Genomic DNA, 21,514 nt, shown 5'->3' with positions numbered 1-21,514 from the left:
CAGATCTAGAGACCTCCATGCTAGTATCATGTTGAAAACCCTTTTGTTTTACTTGGCAGCTTCTCTCATCTCTGGTGTTCACTAGTGTGTGCCCTAAGTTTACCACCATAAGAAGTGAAAACCACTTTTAGTCCACAATTCATTGCCACTGCCTCAACTTCTGAGGTCTTGAACAGGATCTATTCATAGTCCACATCCCCAATCATCCTAAGAAAATGGGAGAAGCTTTTCATGTACACACATTTTAAATGATCACAAACAGAAGTATTGGCTAGGCATCCCAGGGACACCCTCACTAGATGTTTGAATTTCTCAGGTCCATCCAGCCATCTGATTAATCTTACCACCAATGGTGACCATTTGACATCTCATCACTTCTCCTGAACTGAAAGTCCAGAATGTACAGCCTCAGGGTTGATGACACAAATACAAAGTCAGTCACTGATCTTTGGCCCAAGGTAGATTGCTTTCTATAATCCAGAGAGGGGCAGGTAGCACAAGAATAGGAAATAAAATATTTTGGAGTCTTGTCTAAAGGTATAGGAAATCACGAGACTGACCAGAAGATGGCAGCAGTGGCATTAGTACTGCAGACATTATTCCAGACTGTGGTGAAGCAAGAACCGAGTCACAAGGCATAGGTCAGAGTCTAACAGTCAGTGTTCCGAGTGCCATCCATATTCTTGAACTTTCAGTAGTGACTTCTCACAGAATAAAGTCACAAAAATGGGGTTCATCTGCAGTGTAGCTAGGCTCACACTCTGACACAATGAGGAGCTCAGCAATGCAGGAGGATCTTAGAGTTTATTCAGTGCTCCTTTATCTCAAAGGAGTCAGTTCAGGTGGTTTGGTTACTTTGGGAGGATACCTTCTTGACATCTACCAAAGGAAGTGCTTCAAGCATAGCCATTCAAAGACGATTCTGTGCACTCAGGACATGTAGGATAGGGTTATATCTCTCAGGTTTGCCTAATAATCTCAGTCAATCCCACAGGATGAGTCGAATGTTGCTGGCAAGGACAATATGATCTACTCTGCTTGGCCTGCTACCACAGCACTCCTCCACCAGGATAAGTGATTTACAAATTAGATGGATGTATGGGTGGAAGACTGTTCTCATCCCTACCTCTCATCAAAGTGACTTCAGAGTCAACTAAAATAATGTTCTGATAGAATAAGGTGCCAACACAAGTCTGTGCAAATGTATTTGAGAACTAAAATCTCAAATTAAACAGGAGGCAGTGTCCAAGAAGATGGTTGAAAAGTAGATCCTAAGTGTGATGAGTTGCTTAGTGTGATTGAAACAAATTTAAATTATTCTAATATGTCAGAATGTGAAAAGTTGCATTTACATGGGGTATTACTATTCTCAGAACCTTAAGCTGCATATCTCAATCAGGGCACATTGGGATATTTAAGCAACAGAAGTGATTATATAATTTTTGTATTCTTGCATGCCATGCCAATTTCTTTGTGACACATTTTCTCTAGCTGGGAAAAGAGAAGCAGCTAAATTAAAATAAAACCATCTCCTACAAAAGCAGACTGGATGAAGTAGGCCTGATCCTTTGAAGTTGTGTACCTGTCTCTAAAAATCTCCTCTTGCCTTGCGTAAGGATGTAGCTAGAAGAGATGTACAAGAGCTATACTTTTAAACATTGTTACCATTATTTCTAACAGAACTCTAGCTCATTGTTTACGCACTGAAGTCCAAAGTTTCATGCACATAGTTTTTGGCAAGTCATTAGTAAGGGTATGCAAGAAGACCTTCAGAAATATGGCACTTTTATGCAGAAAGTCACAGAACTTCCTTTTCTTATTCACCCTCAAGCTGATTGCCCTGTAAATGACTCCTGGTAGATGACTCTATGAAAGGCTTCTTTGTGCATAGTGTTGAGGAAGATGTCACCATTACCTTCTGACAGTTTCCTGATCTTTGTCTTTTCCCATCATAATACTGGAATAGTGGCTATGCATTTCTACCACTGCCAATGACCTGGTTCTACCCAGGCATGGGTTGTATTTGTCATCTGATGCTCTCCATCTTGGTTGCCAAGAAACAGTAGTAGGCCTTAGTTGCTGTGCATTTATTGTTCATTTGTGAAGCAAAAATCTCTTTTCCTGGTAATTCCTGAGAAACCACAATGAGGAAATAAAGTGGAACAAAATAAGGCATTTTACAGGACTGATGAAGGTTAGTCCCACCCCTAAATAAGTAAACAAAAAGGACAAACTGAGCAGTGTTAGTATTTAAGTTTGCTGTTGTGGGTATTCTTCACAGGATCAATGACATGTTCACTATATCAGCTTTGGGCAGCAAGCCTCTTCAAAGCTTTAGGCAAGACTGAGGAGGTGAATTTGGATCCATCCACCTTGATGTGCACCAGTGCACAGCTATCACTCTTAGATGGGGTTATTCTTGGTGGTAGCTCCTGGTGTGAAATGCTTATTGGAGAGACATTCTGTAAAGTGTGCTGTCCATTACTAGTTGCACTGACCCATGAGGCATAGCCGTCTTCTGCATCATAATAATAACATGCCTGCCCTGATTGTCTGTGAGGATTCATTCAGCATTGAGGAACATGCTGCAAATGGTGTTACCTCACTCGTCATTGAGAAGTTCTTGGAGGAATTAGAGCTGTTTCTTTGACATTGTGGTGTGGTTCCAATTTCTAAGTTTATTGTCTATGGATAAGGCATGTGTCATTATTATTCACTTTGCTTTAATGTCAATAACCATTATTTTATAAAGATCTAGTGTCACAGACAGATATGCCTCTGAGTCCCTTGGTTGCATCTTTTGCTTCCATCTCCTGTCTGATGTTTTGAGAGATGCTTTTCATAGTGGCATAACACTGAGGAGGGTGTCAAGGTTGTCTTGGTGGTCAGAGGCAAATGTAATGAGATTAGTAAACAGGAGCAATGTACATAACCAAATGCAGTGCCTGGATTCTGGACAGAAGACTCTGTTTGTGCTTTACAGGTCTCTGTTACGAAAGTCCTTGAACCCATCATGTCTGCAAGACAGAGAAGTCTGAAGACTAAATTGTGAAGAAAAAGCCTTTTCAAGCTCTGTAGTTAGGCTTCATTCTTTTATATAATCTTGGGGTCACTGACTTGTGACTTCCTTATTTGCACAACTGCAGGTTTCCATAATGTACAGTAAGAGAAATGGGCTTTCCTGTGTCTAACCCATTCTGCTTATACCTGGAAAAGGCACATTTGTGCACTTTATGAGAGTGTTGGCTTATGTCTTTAATGACTGCCTTCTTGTCTCTAGGTATGCTCAATATCTCCTTCCTGTTTGGTATGCTGCAAGGTACTACTATCCTGATAGACAGGTATTAGGACACTTAAGATGCTGTGTGGTGTAGCTCTCAGTGATTGCAGCAGATGGAATATGATCTTTGTGCAGGGTATGCAAATTCTTAATGGTCATTTTTCTTTGAAATTTGATAATCACAGAAAAACCCACTCGGGGCACAAAACGTAAAATAATAAAACCAATGAAACCACAAAGGACGCTCCACGGAGAACGGTGAATTAACCACTTAATTTACCAAAGAAAGAAACGACTTAGCGCTTTCACCAGTACAACTGGCTTCTTCAGAGTCGTTTGAAACTTCACATTCTCATATATTTAATTGCACTCAACCCATAGCCATTGGTTAAAATCAAAAATACCCCACACAATAAAAACATCACCCTAATTAATATATATATAGTCACACAACATTATTTTTTAAAAAACATTATGTAAATATAAACTGTATAAAAAATATAATTATATATAATATATGTGTCTCATATAGGATATATATGTAACCATGTATGTATTGTAACCATAATGACAATAATTACTACAAAAACATAATGAACCTGCTTGGTTTAACTAATAACAATGCATTGCCAATATATAATATTTTCACCCAACTTAGTAATACAACATTCCATTAAGTTAAGTTTGTTGGGATTTCAACTTTAAAAGGGGCTTTAAGGACACACTGTCATTAAGCCCAGGAAATTTTAATGCATAGTCTTAACTGCCATTCTGTTTCCAGAGCACCCACTTTGTTTACCGTATCTCCACCATCACCAAACTCAGAAATCCGTCCTACCACAAAAAACAAGAATTTATTGAAATTGGAACATGTAGTGCTGTGTAGATATAACGCATTATGTGTGTCATTCTTTCTAATAGATCTAACATGTTCAGATATCCTGTCTTTTAACCTCCTAATAGTCTTACCTACATAGAATGCCTCACATGTCATACACGAGGCCACGTATACTAAATTCTTAGTATTACAGTTACATTGACCAGGGCATGGTATAGTGTATTTGTAATCCCACACACATAAATATGATCCTTCACTGATAAATCTATAGCATCTACATGCCCCACATTTCCTCATACTGGATTTGAATTGAGGTTTGACTTTTCTTTCCAACATTCCCTTCAAGTTTTCACCTCTACCATAAACAATCAGAGGATCAGAGCCCACTATCCCTTTCATTTCATCACTTAAAACGCTTCTCCACAGGCTTTTCACTGTTTTACATAAATCCAGTGCTCTGTTGTTATACTTTAAAACAAGACAAGCTCCAGAGTACTTGTCATCAGTTTTACTACTTATTGAAACCCCCGAATGCAAAATGGGAATAAACCTAGTGGCCCTAGCTCTAACCACATCCTTTTTAATTTTGAGAAGCAATTTCAAAGGGTAGCCACGTTCCAAAAACATCCCAATTAATTTAAACATCTCCACCTTAAAAATTTCTTCATCACTCACTAATCTTGATGTCCTAACCATTTGACCCTTAATAACACCTTTCCTCTGATGCCACGGGTGACAACTATCAAAATGTAACAGGGAATTCGAATAATTGTCTTTCCTGAAAAAGTTACTAGAAAACCCCCCATTACTTTTACTAATGGTTAAATCCAAATAATTGATAACATCTTCGTTCCAAGTGTATGTAAATTTAAGAAAATTGGTCATCCCATTCAAATATTCAACAAAGTCACATGCTGTTTTCTCATCACCCTTCCACAAAAATCAACAAATTGTCCAAAAATCTATTGTACAACACAATGTTACTATTAAATCTGGAAGAAAAAACAAACTGCTTTTCCCAAGTAAGTAACACTAAATTAGCAAAAACCGGGGCACACTTCGCCCCCTTTGCTACTCCGGACACCTGCTGATATGTTTCACCCTCAAATGAAATGAAATTGTTCTTCAAAACAATCTCCATTAAATCATATAGAAAGCTGAATTTATTTGTATCCACTATGTTACCCTCTACCATGCTGTCATAAAACCAGTCCAAACCCGACTGGTGTGGAATGACCGAAAATAAATTTATAACATCCACTGTCAAAAACCCAAAAACATCACCACTCGTATCCAACGCCCTAAGCCTTTCAAGGCAATGCCATGAATCTCTAAGTATGTGGGCGGTTTCACTGACAACTGGCTTACACTTAACATCAATGTATGCCGCTAGAGGCTCAGTCTTGGACCCCCTTGCTGCCACAATCAGTCTAAATTGTAAGTTGTCAGTGCCCTTGTGTACCTTTGGAATACCAAACATACAGGGAAGTTTTGGAAACTTAACACTCAAGTAGTAGAATTCTACCTCATCAATGACCCCTTGAAACAAAGCATCTTGTAAAAACAAATCAATTTTGAGGTATGCTCTATTAATCTCATTGATAGAAACCCTCTTATATGTCTCTTCATTGTTCAAAATCACAGCCATTCTAGAAACATAATCAATTCTGAACATCACTACCATCCCCCCACCCTTGTCCGGTTTCATGAATCTGAACTGGCCAGAAGTCCTATAGCATTTCAACAATTCTCTTTCTTCTTTTGAAAGATTGTCTACTTCCTTTGTGTTGAACATTAAGTTTTTTCTAAACTCATACTCAACCAACTTTTCAAACAATACAATTTCAGCATTAAGGGGCGGTATAAAAGTACTCCTTTTCAAAACTTGGGTACATGTGTTACAATTCCCCTCATCATTCTGTTTCCCCAAAGCTGAGAAAAAAACTTTTAAATGCAATTGTCTTGTATACAATTTTAAATTAATAAGTAAATGAGCAATATCCAATCAAAAGTTAGGTACAAAACTAATACCTTTGCAAAACAAGTCAAAATGTACATCACTAATTACAATGTCAGTATAGTTGTAAATACAAAACCCATTTCTTCTCAAAATCTGATGTGTCAAAACTTCACATCCCTCCAGACACATTTCCCCATTGTTACCATCATGCAAACTCATGGTACATGGTGACTCAACACCAAAAAAATCCATCAATGTCATCCCACCAACCCCATTCAAAGACAATGTGCCATTGTCTTGTAAAATACTATAATTCAAACTCAAATCAACATCATTGTTGTTCATAAAACAATTGTCACCACCATAAATTAATAACAACCCCTCCTGTTGGCTCTCCCCCGCTGCATATAGGACACTGGTGGATTCCCCACAGTCGTCACCCTGTTCATGAGTCTCTCTGACCTCCGTGGTCCATTCTGTTGTTCTAAAAAATTATCATGGACCGGTTCCACACAATTGTCATTAAACACAGTACTTTTAGGGTTTTCTTCCCCATTATCTAATGGAATTCTGAAACCCGGGGGGTATGCACAATTGTTTTTGTAGTCAACAGTGTCTCTTGCGAGCTTTTTCTGTTTCTAAGCCAAGTTCTTATTAACAAAAGTTTCAATGTTCATAACCACTTTGTCAAAATTGACCTGATAATGTTGAAACAAGAGGTCGCTAGTAATACTAACATTTAGTTTACTAATTTTCTCCTGCATTTCTAACAACTTGACATCATTATTGCGAATAATAATGTCCAACATATCCATACCTGCTCTGTTAAAAAGAGTCGTTAATTCACGATATGCTTCTGTGTCCTCATCGACCCCCATGGGTCTCTTCCAAATACGCAAACCCTTCTGTACCTGGTTTAACTCTTTAGATTTCTTAAGGAACAGGCTGTCAAGTTGAATTGCCTTGTATTTGATGCACAATTTCTCGTACTGGTTGATTTGTTCCCTCAAGGATGGTAGCGCCTTCGCTCTGTTCTCCATTGCCCCTCCATTACCGAAAGTCGGCGTCTGGAACCAGGAAGTGAGGTCATGCTTCCGGCCCTTCGACCCAGAGTCAACCACCGGAGCCAATGGTACTTTGCTAGTACTAGGCTGTTTGAAAACAGCCTTGCTGTGTAAAATATTTGTGTTTTCCTCCTGCCCTGGAGGAATAGTGTCAATGGGTGAGTGCAAGGTAAATAGTTCCACTTGGGAGTCCGTGGGGCTGACTGCCAATACCACTCTACTCCCCGACGCTTCTCCTGCATACACTTTGATGAGTTTGTCCACCACATTAGCTAGCTCTTTCAAAATTCCTTCCATATAACTTGCAATAACCACAAACTTCACCGCACATCCAAACAACGTCCCCGCGATCACTTGACTTTTGATAATCACAGAAAAACCCACTCGGGGCACAAAACGTAAAATAATAAAACCAATGAAACCACAAAGGACGCTCCATGGAGAACGGTGAATTAACCACTTTATTTACCAAAGAAAGAAACGACTTAGCGCTTTCACCAGTACAACTGGCTTCTTCAGAGTCGTTTGAAACTTCACATTCTCATATATTTATTGCACTCAACCCATAGCCATAGGTTAAAATCAAAAATACCCCACCCAATAAAAACATCACCCTAATTAATATATATATATATATATATATATATATATATATATATATATATATATATATATATATATAGTCACACAACATTATTTTTTAAAAAACATTATGTAAATATAAACTGTATAAAAAATAAATTCTTTGAAATTTGCAGATTGAGGAAAATAGATAATCAGTGGTGATGTTTGCCTTCAAAAGATGTCAAATCACAGAGTCATTTAACAGTGAAAAATCAAGTCTTCTGTACCAATAAATTAGTCCACTCCTTATGAACTCCGCTTGTTCGGTATTTACTTTTCTGAGGTACAGGCCAACGTGGGAAGACTATGGCTCACCAAGTTCGCAGATGACTGCAAACTGGGCACCACAATCGACTCTCCAGCTGACACAAACATCCTTCAAAAAGGTCTCGCAGAGACGGATAACTGGTGCCAGAGCCATGGTCTAAAGCTAAATGCCAAAAAGTGTACAGTCATACCCTTTGGCAAAAACAATGTGCACACAAATTACCATATAGGTGGTAACCCATTAAGTACAGAGAAAGTAATTAGGGATCTGGGGACCCAAGTTGATAGCAATCTCTCCTTTGACAACCACATTGCCAAAGTGGTTAGAAAGACCTTCTACATAGCCCACCTCATCATGAAAGGATTCACATCTAGATCAAGAGAGGTAATCGTGCCCCTTTATTCATCCATCAGACCCATCATAGAATATAATGCCCCCTTTAGGCTTATAAATGCCCCAGGGCAGATAGCCTAGTATGAACCTATGAACCTATTGTAACTCAAAATGTTAACACCAAGATGCCAGAAGCAAAAGTCTGATAACCCTGATAGTGGTAGACTTTCTGCATACAAATCACTGTAAACAAATCCTTTTATTCTCATACCTAGTCTGATGTTGTTTTCTTTTCTTTTCTTTTTTTTTTTGTACGCTGTATTTCTTCTGTAATGTATTTCCAAAATACACTGCTACCCATATGTCCTTTCAAGTTATGAGGAGAAAAAGGCCAGAGACTGATTATGTCATCTTTTGCTCTAATGTTATGGAAACATTGCAGGGCTGATGCTGAGACAGCATAGTAGTAGGGAGAATGTCAGTCATCAATCAAAAAGAATCTAATCATGGCAGTGGAGATTTGACCACTTTCCACAATGGAGTGCTTTCTACAGTAGAGCCATCTCCTGTGGAAGTTATAACAGGATGGTACAATGGTCATCTTCAGCCTGGAAAAGGTGGAGTGGAGGGATTGGTGCCCTGCTGACAGTGTATGTGCCAACCCACCAGAGGTGAACTGACAGTAGTGAACATGGGTCCAAGATAGAGTGGGATGTCCATCCACACTGGCCAGCCACCAAGGGCATGTGACTATCTGGGCACCCTAACATCTATGGTCTCCACTGTGGCACTATAACTTCTCAAAGCCAGGTTACCACATGATGTTAGTAGTCCTTGCATTCCACATAGTTCACCAAAGAGCACTGACTAGGAGATATCTAGTGGTCCTAGAAACAACAGAGATGGGACTTGGTTATCCTTACATTCTGAGAGAGCCACCAGGGGCAATGTTAGTGAGTTAAAGTATGAAGTTTAAAGTTAAAGTCCCTCTGGTCACAGAGAAATGATCATTTGATCATCTGGAAAAAAAACACTTCACTAGCATCATCAACTATCCATGTTGTCTACACAGGTCACTGAATTAAGTACTTGGGTCCACAGTGCAAGTCTGCACCATCTAAACCAGAGAAAGGAGTGCCGATGGATTTCAAAGGATCATCATTCCCAAGATGGACTCACAGCCTCTTTTTACCCTGGTATGTGCAAAACAAACTAAGTTCTCTCAGACCACATACAGCATGAGCCAGAGGCTTACAAGGCATTTGTCTAACTTCTGCATGAAGGCTGTGCATGGTTGTTTCACATGGCAGGCAGGCCTGAGATCCAGGCTTGAGGGACAATTACCCAGCAAGTTTCAGACCCCTAGCCTTAGAGCAAGGATGAAAACTGGTATCACAGGAGTTCTGTTTGAGAGCTGATCTGCCTATTTCAGTGTTTCAGGCAAGGGGGTGGGGGACCCTGAGGTCAGGACATCCTTAAAGGAAGTTTCACTAAAAATACAACTGCACTCTTTGCATAACATTATTAGGCAGCCACCAGGAAAAGCAGAGATGATGGAAATGGCCTCAGCAGCAGTCAGCAGTCAGGAAAGGAGGTGGTAGAGTTCATTAGGGAAAGGAAACCTCCTGGAAGTCTGGAAGGGAAGCAAGAGTGTTCAGTGTTCAACCTGGGAGAGGGTTTGTGTATACAGAGGAATCAGAGTGGCTGTATAGCCTGCTGTCAAGCCATACCAGTGTCTGTACTAGAAGCAACATGTTGATGAAGGCCTCCAATGTTCACAGAGTTTAAAAGAGTAGCGGCCATCTGCATGGAAGTCACTGACCTGTCACTAGAGATGCACAGATGAGAGCTGATATAAAAAAACCTGGAACAAGGATAGTTCCATGAAGTTGTGCAGAAATGGAGAGAAGGTAACCAGGAAGGCTTGAATGTGCATTTTGACATCATTAGGAGCCTTCAGGAAAATGAAGGATAGAGGGTATCCTCATCCTATGCCTTCCCACTGCCAGAGGTACCTCCCCTGGGCCTCTTTCCTTAAGGCACATACCTTGTGGAAGTCTAGACAGGAGCACAGCTGCAATCTATGGACATTTTGTAAGCATTCTGGCTAATGTAAGATGGGTACAGTAGTGGAGGGTGCCTCTCTGATGACTCATGCCCATCAACAGTGACCTAAATCCCCTCCATGGAAGTTTAGATGAGGACAGATCTGTTTCTTATCATGTCAAATGGAGTTTCCTGAGGTCAGCCAGTAATGGAAGGTTGGTTTCAAGAAAGGCTGAAAGAACCAGGCAATTAGCACCATTAAGAAGTCTTCAGGAGAATGGAAGATGGTTGGAATCTTCAGCATGATCTTACTCATTGCAGAAAGCACCTCTCTTGGGTTTATCACACTACTGGGCATACAGCTGTCCAATGGAATTTATTGGATTATTCAATATTCCCTTTACAGCAGATATTGCCAGTCCTATCAGTTATAACATGCTATGTAGGTATAGTCATTACAACATCAGCAGATGTTCTGATCCTTGTAAATTGTTCTCTTTCATTGGTGAGTTGTTTGTGTCAGTAGGATAAAGTTGGTAGGACTGCTCTACTAGTTGTATAGAGCTGACTTTGTGAGGAAACAACTCATCAAACATAACTCCACAATTGGTATTTTCCACAGGAAATCACTGCTGGCACCATTTCTAGGTCTCTTTTGAGAGAGTATTCTCTTCTTCATTTTTGTTTGACTGTGGAGTTGATATCTATCGGTCTATCTATGTCTATCTTCTTCTTCTTTTGGCTAATCCAGTTAGGGGTTGCCACAGCAGATCATTGGGCTGCAGAACAAGTGATAGTAGAGTTTTATGGTGTCAAGTTGCCAGCCTGGTGCCCAACCTTCCTCAGGAAGGCACACACGTGCACACATGCACACCTAGGGCCAATTTGGAATGTCCAATCCGGTTCTATATTACAAAATCGAAGCTTTACTTAATCGAATAAGTTAAGCTTGAACTTGTAATTTTGAAACCGTAATTTGTCGAACGGATGATTTAACCCAGGGAAACACTTCCCTTGGCTGTTATGTGGAGTATGCCTGTTTCTCCAATTTGGAGCGATCTTGGAGTTGGTATGATTTCGGATATAAAGTGTTTTTTTTTTTTTTTGATTCGGCCAAGGGAAGTGTTTCCCTTGGTTGAATCGGCCGTTCAACAATTTTCGCTGTTGATATTACAAGATCAAGCTTTAGTTATTCGATGAACTAAAGCTTCGATGTTCTAGTATAGACACTTCAAGCCACCTGCAGCATGTCTTGGGGATGTGGGAGGAAACCGGAGCACCCGGAGAAAACCCAGGCAAACACAGGGAGGACATACAGACTCCGAACAGAAGGTATTCCAGCTGAGAATTGAACCGGAGAATGTCTTGCTGTGAGGTGACAATGCTAACTGCTGGACCGCTGTGCCACTCTTGTTTATCTATGTGTATCTGAACATCTGTTTTCAAGGAGTTGTTTCTTCATGAAATTTTAACTAAATGACTCAAAGTAAAAACGGCAGGTAGTTCTGTAACTTTGCTTTTGCTAATTTTGTTAGATTTTATGAATATAAGGCTGAAATTAATTCTGTTGTAAATATGCTGAAAGAAAAAGCTTGCTTAAATGCAGAAACAGAGTTTAGTAATATGTGATCAGCAGTCATACTAAATGACCATGGCTTGGAAAATAAGGAACCTGCTGAATGGACATTTTTCCCTTACAGACTTAAAAACAGGATGTATGCAAGAGCAAAAATGCAAAATCTGCTTTTAAAGAACACTGACATGTTTTTCTGCATATAAAAAATGGACACAATATGTTTCCTAAAATAACAGGATGGACACAATATGTTTCCTAAAACAACAGGATATGTTTATGACACTGTGACAATGTGTTTTCTCAAAAATATGTTTTTCTGCATAGAAAACAGGACATGACTATCAGCACTGGCACAAGAACAGATGTTTTTATACAAAGATCCAAATAGAATACAGGATGTTCACACTGTCAGAAAAGCTGGGCTCTTACAAGACATTGTTAAAAATAATATTATCAAAGTCAGCATTTGGAACAATTAGTATTGTTTCTACAGGATGAGCAATTCTCCAAAATTGTATATAAAGAGCTGTATGAATCCAGTTATGTTAGAGGTATGGTAAGGACACAAGTCCTGAGGTAAATGTTATATCTCTCACATCATCTGTACTATATGAGAAGTAAAGTTGGAACAGTACTTTTAAGTGCAACGTTGGTCTGTTTAGTTTATTATAAAAAGTTATTTGTTACTGCTCTCTAAAGTTGATGCGGCAAAGTATATTCTCTCATCAGTGTATATTCTGCAAGTTTCTGTATGCAACAGACTGTGAATGCAAACATAACCAGACTTTGAATTTTAGCAGAATCCAGCCAGCAAGACCGAGTGTCTTAAGAAGACTTCAAATCCCACAGCAAGCAAGTAAGCCATATAATTTTTCAATGGCAAGCTAGCCTGCATTTGATCCTAAAATCTGCAATTTAAACACAGTGGGAGTGATGGTAAGCCCTGCAGAGGGTCACTTCAGTCAAATTGCAGTAACTAACATTTGTACATATGTGTAAATCCTAAAACAGAAGTATTCCAGTTTATGCAGCTTGCAGTAGTAAAGTTTTTTAGACGTCTACAATCCGGAGTGAGACTAGTTCAAGAAATTCGCAGTGCCATAAATTCTTCAAGAAAAGGTGAATGTCCACTAGCACAGTAGTCCGCTGCCTGTTGTGCTTCATCAGCTTCTCAAGTGACTCTGAAAAATTTCTAGCCATCAGCAACAGCAGCCTGATCACCTGTTTTCTTGCTAACTGGTAAGACTTTTTTCTGTGTCACATATTTAGGGTGGATGATGTTAAACAGTTTGTATATTCTTAGATAGTTTGTATATTCTTAGACAGTTTGTATATTAGACAGTATGGATATTATTTATAATTCATGCAGGAGTAAACCAAACTTTAGTAAATTGCAATGTTGGTATACACAGCACATGAGTAAATGTAAAACCTTATTAGGGCAGGTTGATAGTAAGGCATTATGCAAATGTATTACAATATTTGACTGGTATCTCAAAAAAAAACATGTGGAATATGACAAATGTTTATTGTGTGCTTCAACAAAAACTGCATTTTGTGTATTATGCCATAAAATAATATTGCATCATATTGCTAAAAAAATAGACTGTAAAGACAGATCTGTTCATGATAAAGAATTAACTAAGGGTAAAGTGTTTCCATTACATTCTGATGTTGAACAGTTATGTCCTGTCACCACATGTGAGTCAAATCAGTTACCGATAGAACCCCTAGTACATTTTGTTACAAAAGAATGTAATAAGCTTCTAAAAGACAGACACAATGAGTTAAGGAAGTTTAGAAAAGTTATACATACATCTTTTCAAAAGGGCATAGGAGTTTCAAATTCAGCAGAACAGCTTACTAAAAAATGTCAGAAAGACCATGCAACATCACAGGAAATTCAACAGCATTTGCAGGATAAAGGAAATAAATTAGCTGAACTTACAGAGACTGGGAACTTTTTGCATACACAGCTAATCTGTACAAAAGAAATATATTTTATAATATGTTTATGTTTTGAAAATGGTTAAATATACATGGTAGAGACAAATCATTTTTAAATGTTTTACTTTCATTCAGTTAAAGCAAGACATCTATCAGTACTACAGTAAATTAAAGCATATGACTGCCATTCTTAGCATAGTCAAAAGGTAAACAAAAGAGTTATAGTGTAAGAATAAAAATTTAAAGTCACAAGACTGACATGCTTGTATAAAGATATACAGATACAAGACAGACATGCATGTATGTTCTTTTAATCTAAAATACATATGTTACAATACGCAAGAATAACAGGCAGACAACAGCAAATACAAATAATATAAATATAAACATGTGTTGGTTAAGCTAATATCTATTTTGTTTTTTTTTTTACAATTTTACAGGCAGACAACAGCAAATACAAATAATATAAATATAAACATGTGTTGGTTAAGCTAATATCTATTTTGTTTTTTTTTTTTACAATTTTTTTATAATTGTATAGTAACACCAAACAGTTAACGTTCTAAATTTTAAAAAGAAAATCACAGATGGTATTTGTCAAACAGTTTTTGTAAAATTAATGGCAGGACAGTTAAATAGATAAATAAATAAAAAAATACTGAAATCCATGTAAGCTAATTGTAATGCTAAAAGAATTAACTATAGTTTACAGAGTATGAAATGTGAGCTCTGACCTTCCTAGACTAGATGAATAGTTACAGGAAATGTTGAAAAGATAAGATAAACAACAAGACTGATTGCCAGACAAGTAGCTTGAGTTTTTCTAAAGCATCATTGTTATTAAAACATAATTGTTAAAATGGTTACATGCAACACTATTTGGTAATTGTAATAAAATGTCACAATTGTGCATAGATAGTCACTATTTTAATATGTTTTTGGCAAAACAATGTTGGTATAAAAAAGCATGAATATTTTTAATTGCTGAGTATGTAGCTTAAAATAACAGGACATATGAGTTTGGAATCAGTTCCACTAGACATTTCTAAAGAGACATTTTCCAAGATTTTGCTTAATATTAATGTTATTAAATTTGTAAGATTAGACTAAATGTACTTTATAGTCTTTGTATGTACAAATGCAGAAGAATTCAGTACAAATGATAGTCTTTGTATATACAAATGCAGAAGAATTCAGTACAAATGATAGTCTTTGTATGTGCAAATGCAGAAGAATTCAGTACAAATTAAATTAATGTCTAGTAATGAATATGTGTAAAAAAACATGTTTAAAAAAAATAAATAAAAAATGGGTCCAGGATACCTACTAGATTGAAATGCATGAACAGCAAACAGTCTGTGTAAATACATACTGTACAGGATACATCGTAATAAGTTCAAAAGTAATTTGTCAAGTTGTAATATCACTGGTTTTACCCAAGTAAAATAATTGCTTTCAAATATTTATTATCTAAGCCCAGTTCAGTGTTTTACCAAGATGTTATTGAGCAGTTCAGAGACATGAACACAATGTGATGGTTAAAATGACATTAAAACTGTATATTTTCAGCAGTGTATAAATGTAGCACATGGTTCTTGTCTCATAGTTAATTCAACAGTGAAAAAGAGTTAATATTGCCTCATGTACACAGACAACCATCTCCTCCTCCCACATAACACAAATACTTGCGAGAGATGCAGCTATTTAGCCAAACTGGAGGCTGAGCTCTCTCAACTCAGGACTGGCAAGACCAGACAGGAGGAGAAGGCAACTACACACACCACAAAACCAGCCTCACATAATGCTACCACACCACTGAATCAAACACATAAACACACAAAGACATACTCGGAGGCTCTGAGTAAAAATTTACCTAAACAGCAGAGGCCTCCAAAGCAGACACCCAAACAACTGCTACCTCAAGACACCCCACAAGCAACACATAAACCACAAAATCAGTGTGCAAAGCAGTCACAGCCCTTAAGGCCAAATACAACACCAAACATACTTGTCATAGGTGACTCCATAGTCAGACACACTGACGTCCCACTCACCGGGCTGAACAAGGAGAGGGTCACAGTAAGCTGCCTATCGGGTGCTAGAATCCGCCACATAACACAAGCACTCGGGTCACTCCACGGCAAGTACAAATATGACACAGTCATTGTCCATGCTGGTGTGAACAACCTGAGATGTACCTCCCTGGATTACATGAAAAGAGACATAGAAGAGCTCTCTGATTATGTAGCCCAGGCAGGTATGACCCTGAGCAGTAGCCTTCCTTCACCAAGAATGATGCCACAATATAGAGACAAGATGATCAGCTTTAACAATTGGCTTAATGTCTGGTGTCATTCAAAGGGGATCCAGTGTCTGTCTGCCTGGGATGACATGCTTGACAAGCCACACTGCTTCGCAAGGGACGGCTTGCACCTGTCACCCCTGGGATTCTGGATATTGGCTAAGGCTCTTGCCACCCCCATAGTGCCTTTTTTAGGCAAGGCTCAAATTCTAAACCTACCACCCTAGAAAACAAAAATGGGAAGAAACTGAGGGTAATGCTGCTCAATGCCAGAAGTCTAAATCTCAAAATGCATGCACTCGAGGCCCTTCTCAGTATGGAGAACATTGATGTCTGTGCTGTAACTTAAACCTGGTTCAAGGCTCCTGAGAGCACCCCGGCACTATTAGGTTTTACCTTATATCATGCGTTCCGGCCCCAAAACCCGGACCACACCACAAAAGGAGGGGATGTATCCATATTCATACATACCCACACCTCCAGGTTGGTGGCAACGCACGAAGCTTCGGAAACCATCCAGGTGCAACTAACCATAGGCAAAACTGCTCTACAAATTGTAGCATGCTACAGGCCACCCTCTCAAACTCAGGAACCCCACACAGCCTTCCTGAAGACACTGGAGGGTATAAATGTATCTCCAAACACCATCATATTGGGTGACTTCAACTACCCGAATATAGACTGGGAACATTACTCAAGCCCTAACTTTCTAGCCCAACGGTTCCTGGAGTTCATAAATTCAAATGCCATGGAACAGCTAGCCACTGTTCCCACGAGAGGAGAAAATATACTAGATCTCATTATCACAAACATGGGGACAAAATGCTCCACACCGGAAGTATATCACTCATTGGTGAGATCTGATCATAAACTAATCTCACTGGAAATCCACATCCCGCCCCCACCCCAAACAAAAAAGACCACAGTCAAAAACTTCTGTAAAGCAAACTTCACACTACTCAAGACTGGTGTGGTATCCTTCAAGGCCCCTGAGCCAGTGGAAACCACAACCCAAGCTGCGGAAGCCCTTACAAATGCCTTCTATGAACACCTCCAGGACTGCATGGATCAGGCAATCCCAAATAAAACCAAGACTCTTTCCACAAAGGGCAAACGTCCAGTCTGGTGGACCCCAGCCATTAACAACTTTACAATAAGAGGAGAAAGCTATTACATGATAGAACAAAATCCATAAAAGGGAAGTCACCCCTGATCATTATTAGTAAAAAAATACGAGCACTCATAAAATCAACTAAGGCCAATTTTGGGAGAAAAATTGCCATGGATTCAAAGGACAATCATAAGGCCTTTTTCAGCTATGTTAGGAACCTGGGTGGAAACTCCCAGATATGCTCAGAATTAGTCCAAAATGATACAAAAATCACTGAACCCACAGACATTGCCAACATACTGGCAGACAGGTTCAGTGCAAACTTCACCCCCTCCCCTAAAGGAGAGAGCACTATGCCAGCGGGGTGTACACTCCCAGACATCTCAAATGCGCAGGTGAAAGCTGCTCTCTCTAAAGCTAAAACACAGCATCAATGGGACTGGATGGTGTCCCCGGCTGTGTGCTACATGAGCTAAATGAGGAATTAAACCCGCACATAAGGCAGCTGTTTAATCTCAGCCTTACCACAGGATACGTGCCCAAGGAGTGGTCTACGGCAACTGTGGTCCCACTCCACAAAGGCGGTGCCTCTACGGACCCTGGTAATTACCGCCCCATAAGCTTAACAAGTCTAGTCTGCAAAGCAATGGAGAGGATCATAATGGAGCTCATAAACAAAGATATAGGGGACTTGCAGACATTGGACCCGACCCAGTTTGGCTTCGTCAAGGGCAGATCCTGCCTTTTGAACTTGGTCGACTTCTTCGAAACAGTCACCAAGGCCATTGATGAGGGAAAGGCAGTCCATACAGCCTACCTTGACCTTGCAAAGGCTTTCGACACAATACCCCACTCGGGTATTGTAGAAAAACTTACCAGCTTAAATGTAAACCCATATGTCACAAGATGGGTTGCAAACTGGCTTAAGGACAGAACCCACAGGGTTAGAGTTGCTGGCGCTATGTCAGACTCCAAGCCGGTCAGAAGTGGTGTCCCACAGGGCTCGGTCCTTGGCCCCCTATTGTTCGGCATCTATTTCTCAGAAGTACAGGCCAACATGGGAGGACTTTGGCTGACAAAGTTTGCAGACGACTGCAAACTGGGTGCCATAGTGGAAAGTGCATCGGACACGGATATCCTTCAGAAGGGACTCACGGAAACAGATAGCTGGTGCCAGAGCCATGGCCTGAGGTTAAACGCCAAAAAATGTATAGTCATACCCTTCGGGAAAAACAAAGTAACCCCAAGCTACCATATAGGTGGCAATCCACTAAGCACAGAAGAGGTTATCAGGGACCTGGGGACCCAGGTTGACAGTAGCCTTTCTTTTGACACTCACGTTGCTAAAGTGATTAGAAAGACCTTCTACATTGCCCACCTGATCATGAAAGGATTCACATCCAGATCTAGTGAGGTCATTGTTCCCCTGTACTCTTCACTTATCAGACCAATGATCGAGTACAATGCCCCATTCGGGATGTATCTCACCTGACATCTGCAGCAATTGGAGAGACCCCAAAAGTTCCTCACCAAAAGGATAAAGGGACTCCAAAATCTGTCATATGCTGCCAGACTGAAGAAACTCCAGCTCTATTCAGTCGCATACCGTCTGCTCAGAGGTGACATGTGCCTGACATACAAGGCCATGTCCAACCCGGAATTAATGGACATGCTCCACCTCAAAAAATCCAAATCCACCAAAACCACTAGAGCAAGCGACTTAAACCTTAGCACGGATATAAATAGGACGTGCTGGAGGGATAGATTTATCACTCAGAGACTCCCTATGCTGTGGAATAAAATCCCGGTCCATGTGAGGCAGAGCACCTCGCTGGCTCTGTTCAAGAGAAATCTTGACCTGTGGATGGGAGATCGTAGGTTTACCCCGGGAATCATCTCTGTGTCACTGCTGGACAGAGGCACAAGAAACTAATGGGCACAGTATTTTTTCATATAAGGGGTGGCGTAAGCCACAAAACTTTGGGCTAGGCTTATAAATGCCTTAGGGCAGATAGCCTAGTATAAACCTATGAACCTATAATAAAACAGTTCTAAGTCATAAATTAAATTCTGTAATTGCAAAAGAATAAATTGATCAAGTTAAAAAAAAATAACATTAAAGCAGACACACAGCTCATAATTGATAAAATATTTTCACAGAATGGTCTGCAAAAGAAAAAGTTTTAAATACATTCAGTTTTTGTAGTAATACTAAATATCATTGTATTAACTATGTAAAATTGCATTTTGACTTGTATCAAAAGAAGACTATAGGTTTGTTTCTTAATGTGTTTTCTATATAAAATGTTTTGAGTATGTTTAAAAACAGAGGGAATTGTTAGATTTTATGAATATAAGGCTGAAATTAATTCTGTTGTAAATATGCTGAAAGAAAAAGCTTGCTTAAATGCAGAAACAGAGTTTAGTAATATGTGATCAGCAGTCATACTAAATGACCATGGCTTGGAAAATAAGGAACCTGCTGAATGGACATTTTTCCTTTACAGACTTAAAAACAGGATGTATGCAAGAGCAAAAATGCAAAATCTGCTTTTAAAAAGAGCACTGACATGTTTTACTGCATATAAAAAAATGGACACAATATGTTTCCTAAAATAACAGGATGGACACAATATGTTTCCTAAAACAACATGATATGTTTATGACACTGTGACAATGTGTTTTCTCAAAAATATGTTTTTCTGCATAGAAAACAGGACATGACTATCAGCATCGGCACAAGAACAGATGTTTTTATACAAAGATCCAAATAGAATACAGGATGTTCACACTGTCAGAAAAGCTGGTCTCTTACAAGGCATTGTTAAAAATAATATTATCAAGTCAGCATTTGGAACAATTAGTATTGTTTCTACAGGATGAGCAATTCTCCAAAATTGTATATAAAGAGCTGTATGAATCCAGTTATGTTAGAGGTATGGTAAGGACACAAGTCCTGAGGTAAATGTTATCTCTCTCACATCATCTGTACTATATGAGAAGTAAAGTTGGAACAGTACTTTTAAGCTGCAACGTTGGTCTGTTTAGTTTATTATAAAAAGTTATTTGTTACTGCTCTCTAAAGTTGATGCTGCAAAGTATATTCTCTCATCAGTGTATATTCTGCAAGTTTCTGTATGCAACAGACAGTGAATGCAAACATAACCAGACTTTGAATTTTAGCAGAATCCAGCCAGCAAGACTGAGTGTCTTAAGAAGACTTCAAATCCCACAGCAAGCAAGTAAGCCATATAATTTTTCAAATTTCTCTGCTATTCTTAATATCTGAATCATGCAACATTTACTTTATTAAGTGATGTGTTATGTATCAAGTAAGCAGTTTGTGGCTTACCTATGAAGGGGAGTAAGAGCATAGTTTGGGCATGAGGATGAAGCCCAAGTGATCACAATATACCCCTCACTGTGAATTACCTATAAGGTTGTCATGCTATATGATTATGTAATGAAATTTTTAAAGAATGTTCATCTTATGTTTGTTCCATTGCTGTACTCTATTTTCTTCAACATAATAGAAGTTTCAAGAATAAAAAATGTACTAACCTTCCTGTAACCTGTTTTTTCTATGATTGACTTGTTTTTCAGACACTGTCCTATTTATCTTTACGGGTTTTGCACCTTTACTCTTGAGCTGATTCCTCTCAGACAATACGAGCTGATATGTTACTAAGGAATTTAAAAGGCACTGTAGGTTTGAATGCTTCCCTTTCTTATGTATTATTTACTCTTGTAGCAACAGAGACAGAAAGTTAGTAGGAATACTCGATGTTTAGCTCTTGTGCAAAGCACTGAGAATTGCAAGCTTTTTTCCCTGTTAATTTTACCTATTTATTTTTTAAAGCTAAAGCTTTAAGAATCATTTTTATCCAGAAAAAGACACAATAAGCCTTAATTGCCAATCAACTTCTTTACTTTCAAGTAAATTATTAAAATCACCACCCTTACAGAAAGGTTAACATTATCAATAACACAAAAGAAGAATTGTTTTAATTATTGTATATCATAACGTGTCTAAATAATACACTTGCATATCTTAATCTTTTAATATCATATACATATTCTGCTGTATGTTTATTTAAACTCTTTATAGTTTTGCCAGCATAAAACATACATAAACCATATGCAGCAAGACAGACCACTCTACTAG

Source organism: Protopterus annectens, chromosome 2.part2 (assembly GCF_019279795.1).
Source record: "Protopterus annectens isolate FY-2018-M chromosome 2.part2, PAN1.0, whole genome shotgun sequence".
In the NCBI taxonomy this organism is placed as follows: domain Eukaryota; kingdom Metazoa; phylum Chordata; order Ceratodontiformes; family Protopteridae; genus Protopterus; species Protopterus annectens.
The sequence above is the reverse complement of the archived record's forward strand: the minus strand, read 5'-3'. Positions refer to the sequence as shown.